The sequence below is a fragment of the Ambystoma mexicanum genome, chromosome 10 (assembly GCF_040938575.1).
Source record: "Ambystoma mexicanum isolate Mex_15411 chromosome 10, UKY_AmexF1_1, whole genome shotgun sequence".
In the NCBI taxonomy this organism is placed as follows: domain Eukaryota; kingdom Metazoa; phylum Chordata; class Amphibia; order Caudata; family Ambystomatidae; genus Ambystoma; species Ambystoma mexicanum.
In genome coordinates this window covers 1,014,082,207-1,014,095,029 of record NC_090932.1, presented here as the reverse complement: position 1 = coordinate 1,014,095,029, position 12,823 = coordinate 1,014,082,207, and positions in this window count along the sequence as shown.

Below are 12,823 nucleotides of genomic sequence, written 5' to 3'. Positions count from 1 at the left end.
GTCAACCATTCTATCCTCATAAAATGGCTCCACAATACTCTTGGTATCTCAGACCGGCACTGGATTGGTTGTCCTCTGCCTAACTGACTGCCCATTCCATGTGCCCCTGAGCCACCTTTCCTCCTCCATCACTCTGTCTAATTGTGGTGTTCCCCAGGATTCTATCCTCTCACCTTGGTTTTTCAAAATCTACCTTGCAACTCTTGCTCACTTGATCTCTGCCTGCTTGCTTCATTTCCAGCGTCACGCAGATGACACACAACTCTTCTTCAAACTCCCCTCTTCCTCCTCCTCTTCTTCCTCTATCATCCCTGATTGATTTTCTGCTATTCAGTCTTGGTGCACCTCTAATGATCTTTGTCTTAATGCCACTAAGACCAAGATCCTTCCTATCAGGACACCTGCTCCCACTTTCCCTCCTGCACTCTGGCCATCCTCTATAGGCTCACCACCCTCTCCTTCCACTGAGGCAAGAAACCTTGGGGTCATCTTCGACTCCTCCCTCTCCTTTACTCATCACATCCTGGATCTTGCCAAGAAGGCCCACTTTCAACTTCACCTCACCAGGGGCATTCTCCCTTTCCTCACCTTTCTCAGAAGCTCAATATCTCTAGTGCTCTGGTCCTCTCCAAGCTACACTACTAACAGCCTCCTCCTCCGTCTGCCCCCTTCTTCACTTCATCCTCTTCAACTAATTCAGAATAGGGCTGCAAGAAGTATCCTTGGCTTCAAGCCCTGGGACTGTATCTCTCCAGCTCTAAAATCTCTCCACTGGCTCCCAGTTGTTGCAAGAATCCAATTCAAGACCCGCAGCATCATCCGCAAAGCTGTCTGGGGCCTGGGACCTCACTACTTGCAATTCTCTTTCACTAAATACTCTTCCTTCAGATCCCTCCGATCTTCTGGCTCCAACTCTCTGCTAATCAAATGCTTCTCCAAGCAGAGAGCAGGGCGCAGATCTCTCTCCTCAGCTGGCTCCCTCCTATGGAACAGCCTTCAGCTCTCTCTCCGTCTTGAACCGGACCACCTCAGGTTCTGTAAACAACTCAAGACCCTTCTCTTCTCCTCCTCCTTCCCTCGCCCCTTCCATGCTAGCCATCCCCTCTGTTGCTGAGATTGATGGCCTGGTCCCTCAAGAGTCCAATAGGGTTCTGGCATTCTGCTTAATCACCCACAGCACCCCCTGCATTGCCCTCCATGCCCACATCCGCCTGTCGGGTGGTTGCCTTCGCTATGCACTTACATTTGGGCAGTAGACCTCCCTTGCATGGGATGCCCCTGCCAATGCACTTACATGTTGCCTCCCCAACGGGCACCTCTGGCACTTCCTCCACTAGGGGACCCCAATTGCACTTACCTTCACCCCATGCCCCCATTTTTCTCCTTTTTCTTTCATTGCACTTGCACGCTTCGAATGTCACAAGGCCTAGTAGAATCGCTTTATTTTCTATTTGCTCCCTTTTCCCCTTCCCTTGTGCCTTGTGGTGCTTTGAAACACTGTCTTGCTGCATAAGAGCCTTAAAAATATCCAATACAATATATTGCCAATCTCTTCACTTCCCATGCCGACTTCCATCTGTCCTCCCTCCCGACCCCATCCTGCCTACATTTTTGTATTAAACCTTAAAGAAAAAAACAACAAATTAAGCATTCCATTCTCATTCTCATACTTATATGAAACTAATGTTCATTACTAAAAAAACAGGAGACAGAGTTACGTTGGGTAGAAAAGTAGACAGTACGTCTATGGTCTGTGTTCCTCGGAGCTTGATCTAGGCATGATAGCTTTTCGCATCGTTGGTTCTCTCAGTGGGTTTAACAGGACTTCTTCAAGAAATGTCACTGTCGCTAGTATCATCGATACATTTCCCCCCTACAGAAGTAGGTTGCACCATTCCTCGGCAGATAAGGACTTGACCTTGTCTGCTAGATGGGACAGATATTTCGATCTTGGTTCTCTTAGATTTATGCAGATAACTGTTATATGGAATAAATATTTCCTTGCGTCACTTTCTTCACAGAATCTGCATAAGGCATCTTCTGTCGACATCGGTCTTCTTCTTTGGAAAACTTCACCAGTTAATTGCAGCCTTAGAAACAAATCTCAGTAGTAACTGGATGGAAACTTGGAAAGGTATGGAGGTAAGCCATTGAGAGCTCATCTTTCACAATGCAGCTGTATTGATAGAGTGTATTTTGATTTTGTGGTTTGCGTGTTTATCCAACCATACTCCCTTAGATAATTCTTTTTTACTTTGTTTGGGTTAGATATCAGCATGTCAACAGAGGCTTCGATGTTGGCAAGCCATATTGCACATTTGTTTTTCCATCTTCGTTACAGCATTTCAGAGTCCACGGCTGCTAGGTTTCTGATACTGTCCAATGGAAGGAGATAATCCATCATCATGGATTTCTTGTACAGGGATAATGTCTTCCACAGGACAGCAGACTCTGTAGATTAAAGTCCCAATTCATATCTGATAGAGGCTATCAGGAGTCCTTTAGGAAGTCTCAGTACTCGCCTTCAAAACAATCCTTCAAGAATAGGCCAATTGTACCAGGCTAAGTTGAAGAGAGATTCTGCTCCGTGGGCCAGTATCGGAAGCACTTCCTGTTTGTAGAAAGTGATGACTGGCCTGATTGTATGGGTCCCATATTGTTTAAGAATCGCTTGTCCCTGAGCAGATAATCTTATTATTTTAGATCTCAGGGTTTCAAACCATTCTTTTACGTTAATGTTTAGGTTGAACGGGATCCCCAAATATGTCCCAGACTTCACTTGTAACAGCATCTGATTTCCCAAGTTCCATGTGAAACTACCTTTACGTTTACAGGGCTGCTTAGCGAGTCTGGATACTTCCATTATGTGTGTTTTCTTTGTATTGTTCCTTAGATCATCAATGTTAGTGTAAACTAAGAAATTGTTCAGTCTACACTGCAGGCCAATGGGAGTTTTGTCTATGAAGACCAGGGCATCTGCATAGAGAATCTGTGAGACAGGTTGCTTATTGATCTTTGATGGAAAAGCAATCACTGCGTTTTGTGACCCTTGGAGATCAGATATGTACAGGTTAAAAAGAGTGGCAGCTAGTGCTTTAGAACACGTATGTCATAATTTTGTTCGAGGTCAATAAGCGCAAGCTAATAAGTCACTTTTTGCTGTATCACGTTAAGTTTTAGAAGATTTAGGGCCTCATTCCGAGATTGGTGGTAGTCATGGCGCTATTTGCGCCATGACTGCCTCCAATAACGGGTCCAGCACTGGTGTTGTTCAATGGGGACTTACTGGTGCAGTCCGACCCTGGAGGGACTGGTAAGTCCCCATTGAACAAACCATTCCCCATTCCCATTTGAGCCCCAGAGGGGAGGGTGCTAATAACGGGATCGTGACTTGCAAGCCCGTTATTAGCGCCCTGGTCCCTTAGCGGGACCCGTAAGGGACGTGTGGTCAGACCACACGTTCCTTACGGTCCCCGCAAAGGGACCTTGGAATAGGGCATTAAGGGATTACCGGCACCGGTCTCCTTACCGGTGCCCGGTATCCCTTACTGCCCAGGTCGTAATAACCCCCTTAGTATCAATAGGTTTAAGGCTGTACCAATGCCTTTGACAAAACCAGTTTGTCTTTTGTCTTGGTGACACTTCTTGTTGCCCAGATGTTCAGATTGCGCAACAAAATTGACCTAAATACTTGAACCATGATGTCAAGCAGGGCGATCATTTCTTGGGTCCTCTCTATCGCCTTTTTTAAAAATGGGCATGATGATGGCACGTGTCCGGAATCTAGGCATTACTCTGGTACTCTTGATTTGATCGAAGAAGAGGCAAAAGAATTCCGACCAGGGCTGATATCTGCCTTTAACATTGTGTGTGTCAGGCCATATGGGGATGTGATGGATTTAGCCTTTTGATCAGTGATTTGATGTCATCCTTGTTACACTCAATTGTCCAGGATCCAATCGATGGGATGGGAGCTGGTAGTGTTGCAGTTGGTAATGAGGCGAACAAAGCCGAGAAATGAGATATCCAGGCGAGCTCTGTGACTTTGGTGATTTGTATTCCCGTCTGGAAGTGGCCGTTGTTATTGATGAGCTCCCATAGGTTTCTGGTATTGTTCTTCCCAACAGCTTTTAATATTTGTTCAGTGTCGTATTTCGCTCTTGCCGCTTAGTTGCAATTAGCCAGTTTTTAACATTTTGTTTCCTTTTTTTATGAGTATCGGCATTCCCACTTGTTTTATTTTGAGGATTATTCTCAGGTCCACTAATAAGAGTTTCTTTACATCCGTCACCAAGGTGTTTGTTGGGTGCATTGGCATAAAAGATGTCTTTTCATAGGCTCTTCGGGTAGCCATGTGTAATCGGAACTGGCATTGGTTCCATTGAGAAATCTGTCAAATTGATTAGTTATGCTGATTACTTCTTTCGTTTTTAAGCACAATCTGTTTCTACCTTGTGATGTTTCTAGGGATTGGCCACATTCTGGAATGTCATATTTAGTGTTGAGTTTGCGGATTATTTCTAAACGATTGTGATTGATCATTGTCATCTGGATAACATTGAACATTTCTACTAGTTGCACAAGATTAGTAGAGACAAATGCATAGTCTTGACAGGCAGATAGTAGTCCCCTCTTCCAAGTTGGGTTTCTGGGGATATCTCCTTGGGTTTGGCCATTCAGCATTTGGAGTTCACGTCCCAGATTTCTAGGATTCATAATAAAACCTTGTTCATCTACCAAGTGCATGTTTAAATCTCTGCAGAGGAGGATGTGGGTTTTTTTTATGAGCCAATAGTATATCATCTACTTCTTTCAGAATTGAGGCAATGAAGATGTCATTGTTGCACTTGTCTCGGTTGTTATACATGTTGCATGTCACAAATTAATTTTCGGCTGTTGTTATTTGGACAAAGGCATTTGGGTTTGCGTTGCATTAACCATTAACCCTAAGCCTCTTTGGACAAGTGTAAGCAGACCAGAATAAGATCTGCCAGTTTTCCCTTTTATAGCAGAGTTAAGGTAACTGTTGTATCCATCGCAAATGGGGGACAGTCTAAGCCATGTTTCCTGCAGGCATAATCTATCATAGTTTTCTAACCCCAAGTCGCCAGTATTAATCAAGTGACTGAAGCTGCGCGTGTTCCATGACCCAATTTTTGGCAGTCTTTCAGGGATCTTTTTCTGGCTATATTGATTGTAAGTAGAGGATAATGAGCTTGCTATCCAAGACCAATCTTGTTCGCCATTTGTCTGTTGAGTCGTTGTTACTCGTCTTTGAGTCGAAGGTACTGGCTAAGTCGTGCCATTTATCATGACTCTCAAGGGGAGATGGATCAGGTTTCTGTCTTTTAAAGCATTCAATTCTGTTGGCCACATATGAGCGTCTTTTATTATGTGCTGATCTGCTGGGTGAGGTTGATCCAGGGGTGTCTGTTTGTCATTTTCCATTGATATTTTGAAGCCCAAATGTAGAAAATCGCTTGCTAGCTCTAGGATGGTGTCTTTAAAAAGTGAGGAGTTCAAGTTCAGTTTTACGTAGTCCATTCGTTCCTCCTTGATGAATTCCATTATTGTTATATCGTCTGATGTAATTAATCTAAGTTTTGGACTATGATGGATTCACTTTATTACATTTTTCCGATTTAATATTAAATGATCATTTGCACAGAATATTCTCTCGACATATATTATGTTGTCGCTCGTCACCTGCTTGCAAGTCTCATTTTTGTCTGATGGTCTATTTGGCTTTCCGGAGGGGTGTAATGTTATAATTCCTTTAGGCTGGGCACTAGCTTTGTTTAATACTGCATTTCGCCTTTGCTCGATTGTCTGGAAAGTCGTTGTACAATCATGTTGAGTCATGGTTTTCTTTGACTCTCTGTTAGATTCTGTTACAGGTAGTGGTTATTTTATTCTACCTACCAATGATGTAGGTGGCAAGCGGTTAGATGGCGCTACATATACTTCGTCATCGCTATCTGGATTAGTAGCGTCTTCATAATCAGTGACATCATTAAGCAAGGCTGTCATTTCTTCATACATTATCGCGCTGTCAAGTAAGGAAATGTAAACCGCTTGAGTTTGTGCATGTGTCATCTCTTATTCGTTATTTTGTATCTGTGGGCATTCAGGAATTACAGACGTATGTGTATTCTTATTTGGCAAACTCGTAATTATTATTCTTCTGTTGGTCTTTTTCAGGTCTAAATCGGACGCTTTGGTCTCTTGTGGAAGTCTTACATTCCTTAGAAAGCCTCGAGAGCCGTTTGACTTTGTGTTTTTTGACAATTGTTGATTTTTGCGTTTCTTTTGCTGTTGGTGACCCTCCTTATTTTTAGAATGAGCAGTGATTAGTTTGGCCTTTTTGTCAAATATCAGAAAGTGTTTGTGTGTAGAATGATTCGCTGGTCAAATGCTGTTGCTGTAGCTGGTGGGGCTGACTTAGGTAAAATTGATGGTCTAGCCTCGACAGCTGTTGCTGGTTGGGTGCAATTGGGTAACAGCAGTGGAGGTGCGATTTGCCCTTGTGGGGCATTCGTCTACCTCCAACTGAACCTCAGACGGGGTGTCATAACTATCATCTCTCCTCTGCGATATGTAAGTTCGCTTATCATTGAAGTTAGCTCGCTTTTTGGAGATCTCCCCATCGTGGACATCAGGCTGTAATGAAATACTACTTCGTGGGTGTGATAGGGGAGAAGTCAGACCTTGATGGTCTAATATTGGCATAGCTTTTGCCACTCCATACAATGGTGTCTCATCAATTTACAATTTTCAAAAAGAGTGGTCATCATAGTTGATTTAACACACTCTTCTCTTCTTGCTAGATCACATAGCCTATTCCTGCACAATATTGAGGCTTCTGTTACTTCATACAATCTTTTGTCTACTTTGGCGACTGATGTTTCCAATAGGACAAGGTTAGTGTGAATCGTTGCGAGCAGAGTCACATGGTCTTTTATCGTTTAAAGATCCAGATAATTTGGTAAAGGGTGACATTGAGATTGTTATTGCAGCCATAATGTTATTTTGTAGTAAAGCAATATCCTCTGGGGCGAGATGGGAGACGGCTCTGGATCCTTTTGATAGAAAACGGAATTCTGGTTGCCAGCGTCAAATGACTCGCTATGTGGATCATTGTGAACGGAAAGTGAGCCCTCATGCCCTATATGTGGTGGATCTCTTTGGTTTTTGCATGAGCTTCACAGATGGTAAGAGCCCAAAGCTTCCCTCTCAGCAGGATTTTGCCGATGAGTCTGCATTTTATGTACACCCGTGCCAGTGAGAGGGATGTTTGTCTGTAGATGGTCAGTCAAGTTGTTGAACGTCAAAGCTGCCATACTGGTCTTTAAATCTGTCAAGTCTGTCACTGCTGTGATTGCAGATGCTGAGCTAGAGCTCAGCTTCATAATTGTGTGTGGGCTCGCTCGCGTCAACTTTGATTTTAAGTAATCTTATAACGTTTTTGGTGTGATTCCAGCTGCCCCTTTAGAACTGCAATATCTTAGGATTGGCAAACTGCCAGGGTGGAGCGTTGGAGCTCCAATTCATTAAGAGAAGCAACCTGTTCTGCCTGAAGGCTACGTGCATGAAGAGGTTCGGTTTCCGGGCCTGAATCTATAGTTGGGCTAGCATACCTCTATATTCAGAATCTGAGGTTGCTGTTGTTTAGGTGTCACAAATACGTTTACAATGTTTGTTATGGGTAAGGTTAGTAGAGCCTCAATGGAATTTAATTTTCGGGCACTCAATGATGGCACAGAAGAAAAGGCAATTGGCATGGATGGCAAGGTCCTCGTAGCCGACTTTACAGGTTTGTTCAGCGAGTTCATGGGTATAGCGTTTTCTACATTAGTCGTCACCTCCTCAAAAAGTATTGTCAGTGAAATTGATTCTGTGATGAGTTTGCTTGGTACACTCGGTTCTGTATAGAGCCCCGAGCATCTCAGTATTGAAATTATCATTTTGTCTAAGTCAATTTGAGAGAGCCCGACCTCTGTGAGTTGTGGGGATCGCGAGAGAGGAGCTCTGGCTATCAAGTCGCGCCCACTCCTCTCCGTGAGTGCCACCGACCTGATCCGACAGTTGGATGTAGTTGGGTCGAGTACAGTGTGCTCAGTGCAAACGGTGTGAGGAAATGAGCACAAGCAGTTTCGTCCATCGCTGATCTACGAATCAGCTATGTTAGCAGCGGTAGTGTCGGTAAGGATCTTCTCCGTTGTTTTATTAATTTCATTATTGTCTATTTGCAGATGTTAGCCTAATCCCGGGTTTGTATATTTGTTTAGGCATAAACAGCGCAGGGATAACAATGGGGGGACGCACTCACTGCCTAATGCCCGGATCCAATCACACTGTTAGACATGTCAGCGTCTTGGAGCCTTAATCTTTGACACGCTATAATGCCGCCTGAAGCCATTAGTTTTGCCAGGTCTTTCCGGAGCACATCGTTGAAAAGTGGAGGATTGACACCTACCCGCCGGCCCACCAAGGACCACAGAAGACCACTTGTCTAACCACTCCACGCCGCGCTCCACGCTGGTGTGGAAGTTATCTAGAGGGTAGTGCAGGTACTGCAGAAGAGCTCCACCTCTAAGCAAAGAACAGGATGAAAAGACTGTGGGTCCAACTCCAACCACAGAAGACCACTCATCTCCCCACTCTGCACCGCGATCTGCGCTGATGTGGAGCTTAAGTAGAGGGTAGTTCAGGTACTGCAGAAGAGCTCTGCCTCTAAGCAAAGAACAGGGTGAAAAGACTGTAGATCCAACTCCAACCACAGAAGACCTCTCGTCTCCCCACTCCATGACTGCCTACGTATCAGATCCCTGCCCCCTGAGCATCCCTACCTTTCCTGGAAGGAAGGTTTCTGGGACCTGCCCCACCCCTGCTCCTATTTTCCCACCTGTAACTAGGGAGTGGTGATCCAGAGTGCTGTCGGCGTCACTGCTAAGAGCAGCCTCCACCAAACCCTCCCTCTAGCATTCCATTCATGAGGAACCCACCAGGTACCCATGAGTTCCCACACCTTTCGATCCCACCTCATATCTCTGGGCCCAACACCATAGTTGGGGACAGCAACCCTCCCTATACCGATGGGCGCCACCCTGTATGTGTGGACCCAGACCTTTGGATCCCACTAAAGGATTTTCGGCCCGGGTGGCATTATGGGGGTGGCCTGGGGGCAGCCCTGTGCTTAGGGACCACAGGGCACCTATTGATTTGAGCTCTTTGTAATTGCTGGTCGGTCGCCTAGTCACAGTATGCTCCTCCATTTGGGAAAGGTTGCTGTTTAGATCATTATTCACCCTAGCATTTTTGTGACCTTGCGATTAATGTATGCTCTCTGTAAAGCACTTTGGCTTAAGGCGCTATATAAATAACAAATCATTATCATTATCATTAAACTCCTGGTGCCTGGGTCCACGGTTGATGTCAGTTGCAGGGTATTTATTTTGAGCGACATTTTGATTCCTGACAACTGCATGCGGTTAACGGGTTCCATGTCTCTGCTCTGGTGACATATACTGCGCAGGCCTTCTCCATGAAGTAAATGCTGCAGAGCACTTTCCCTGGCTGCCGCCTCCTGACCGGCTTCATGGAAGGGGGTGCACCCTTCCCCCGCCATTCTCTACCTCATTCTTCACGGAAGGGTAATACGCTGTATTTATCTGCCGCGAATGGGTGCAGCCCCCAGGAGTTGGCTGTCAGAGGGGGGCAAGCAACCCTAGAACATATAGCAAGAAAGGTTCCGTTACAAGGACATCAATGGGGCGGGGGGGTGGGATCATGAGGCGTGCAATGCTGGTCATGAGGGGGCAAATACCCAACAGCGGGTACAGTTTAGGGGCACCACTGCATTATCTAGCTGGGATTGCGACTCATCCTTAGAACATGGGCTTGCAATGAACTAGTTTGCCATTTTGCTTCACGCTGTTGCCTCAGTAAATGCTAGGGGCTGAATCATTGGTTCAAAAAGGCTATTGCGGTTGTCCACTTGCTTGGACTGAGTTGAACACCACAAGTGTAGTGTCTTATGGGTCGGGGAGGGGTCAGAATGCCATCCATGAGGATGTAAAAGCCTTCATTTTGTGATTGTTATTAATTAAATGATGCAGGTAATTCTGTTTTTGAAAGAGAGGTCTGCCAATTGCCCCTTTTCATAATGCTCCATGCCCAAATGATTATTCAATCATGTACCTTTGCTGGAAAAGTCGTTTGATATCCCCCAGTGCCAGCCCTTCATTGGCAACTAGGCAGGCTCTACGGCAGTGGTCTTCAAACTTTTTTGGCCAGGGCCCCCCTGAGCAAAATTTGGGCAGGTCGGGACCCCCCAGAAATGCCAAATGGACAGTATATATTGCGCGCCGTCACCTGCTCCCATCAAAGTCGCTGGGCTCCCTCATCCCACTCCTACCCAGTCGCTGGTCTCTCCCCACCCCATCACACACCCAGGGCTCTCCCCACTCTGCTCCCATCACTATCCCATGGTTCCCGCCCATTGTGCTCCCACCATAGTCCCTCGGTTCCCCCATCCCGTTCCCAACACAGTCTGAGGGCCAGTGGCGGCTGGTGAATCTTTTTTAAGTGGAGGGGCATTAAGGGGAGGTTCGGGGGGGTTTCCCCCTGTGACTTTTTTTTAAAATAATAGGTTAAAATGTTGCATTGTAGAGCATACTTTTAACAAAAAATGGGTAAATAGCCAAACAGTTTGCAATTGTTGCTGGGAGTCCAGGGGGCAGGCATTGATATTTTATTTCTATCGCGCTCGTACACAAGTGTTTCAGAGCGTGACAAGGCAAGGGAGGGGAACAGAGGAGAATAAAACAGCGATCTTACTAGGCCCAGTGACATTGAGAACGCGCAAGTGTGAGGGGAAAAGTGCATGGAAGGGGGGAGAAGTGGAAAGTGCGAAGCAGAGGAGAAACAGATAAATAACAATAAATAAATAATAAAGGCAACAAACAGTGGTAGTGCAGCCAGCAATTTGCAAGTGCTACGTTTAAGGCAGCAGACAGGGTAGGTCTGATAAGTGCAGGAAGAAAGATGGTTCTCCTCAAGTTTTAGAGTGGCAGGGCGCTGTTCCAGAGGGAGGCCCCAGCTCGTTTCTTTGATAAACGACTGACCCTGAGGGAGTTGGAGGTAGAGGAGTGAAGAGCTCGAGAGGGGAGGTATTTGCGGAGGAATAGCTGAAGGTATTTTGGACCGAGGCCCCAGAAAGCCTTGTGGACAAGGCAGAGGGTTTTGAATGATAGATGTCCGGTAAAAAGATACCATCCCTGTCCCCTGGGCCCCACTGGTCCTAACACAATGAACATGATTATGTGTATATGCAAGGCGCTGCACATTCATACAGCAATCACTCTATCATTCACATGAGCATCCATCACCATACACTCACTCATAACGCATCCATACACATGTTTAAATAAAAACAATGAACATAAACGTACCTTCTGCATTGGCCTGTGTGTGGGTGCTGCTCCAGCTGCTCTGTCCGTATGTGCGAGGAGGCGCAGGAGCTCCCCCTCGGACATACAGACATGCAGTGCCCCAGCCAGCATTTCCAATGAGCTATGCAATGCTGGCGAAGCAAAACGCCCCAGCACTTGCATGGCTCAGTGAGCATGTGCGGCTGGGGAACTAAACTGAACTGTCAAAGGGAAACAGTGTTTCCCTTTGACAGTTCAGCCAGCCCAGGAGCACTCCATTAGCTGGATAAAGCAGCTGAGGGAGTGCTCACTGTTTCACTGGGCTGGCTCCTTAGCTCCTCCATAATGGGTGAGGGGCCACTATGCAGTTAGTAATGTTGACCATTGTTGCTGAATATATCACAATTTACTTACATTTTAACACAAAGCACCCCTTTGGGTACTATTGAAACAGTGGGCTTCATAACTACTCTGGCGGTAGCTGTGCCGGTAAAACCGGCACGGCTGCCACTGGAGTTGCATCCGGGTCTGGCACCCACGAATGGGCAATTACTAGGTCATGCCGAGTTAGGCGGACATGATAATTGCCCTTTCGAAGGTGCCGGTAGATCCCCATTCCCATTTGAGCCCCATATGGCTCAAATGGGAAGGGGGAGCTCGGATGCACCGGCACCGTTAATAACGGTGCTGGTGCATCCGACGAGCTGAGGTCAGACCTGGCGGGGGCTGTCAAGCACCCACGAGCACAACTCTTACTATGGCGGAACGGTAGCAACGGTGCCGGTAGCTTACCAGCACCGTTGTTACTGGTCCGCCATAGTAGTAATGAGGCCCAGTCTGTGACTAAAGGAATGAATATCCATTTACAACTGTGGGCCACTTTTTCATTGTTGCCTGAGACAGTTTCATGCTTCAGCCCGCCCATGTGGGCCACCCCTGCCCATTTCTTCCAATCTAAAAAAAAAAAAAAAAAAAAAAAAAAAAAAAAACTTTTTTCATGCTGAGCTCTCAGGGCCCCCCTGGGATGCACCCGCGGACCCCTAGGGGGTCGCGACCCACAGTTTGAATACCACTGCTCTACGGGTCTACATGTGAATTTCTGACGGTTTCTAGACCCGTGCAACAACAGGCACATGCAACAGGCAGATGTGGCTTTTGAATTGTCTACACCTCTGATTCAAATTGTAATCATTGTGTTTCCTAGTCAGCCTGATGGTAAGTGAGACTATAAATATAAGCCATAACAGGGTATGGCATGGTGGCTACTGGGGGCCACACAAGTGTACAGCTACAGCAATTGGATATCCGACGTGTGACAGCTTGATGAGTAGTGCTCAGCTAAGAGAGAGATGTGTATTAGCTGTCTGGCCTGGGTGTCTCCACAACAGCTA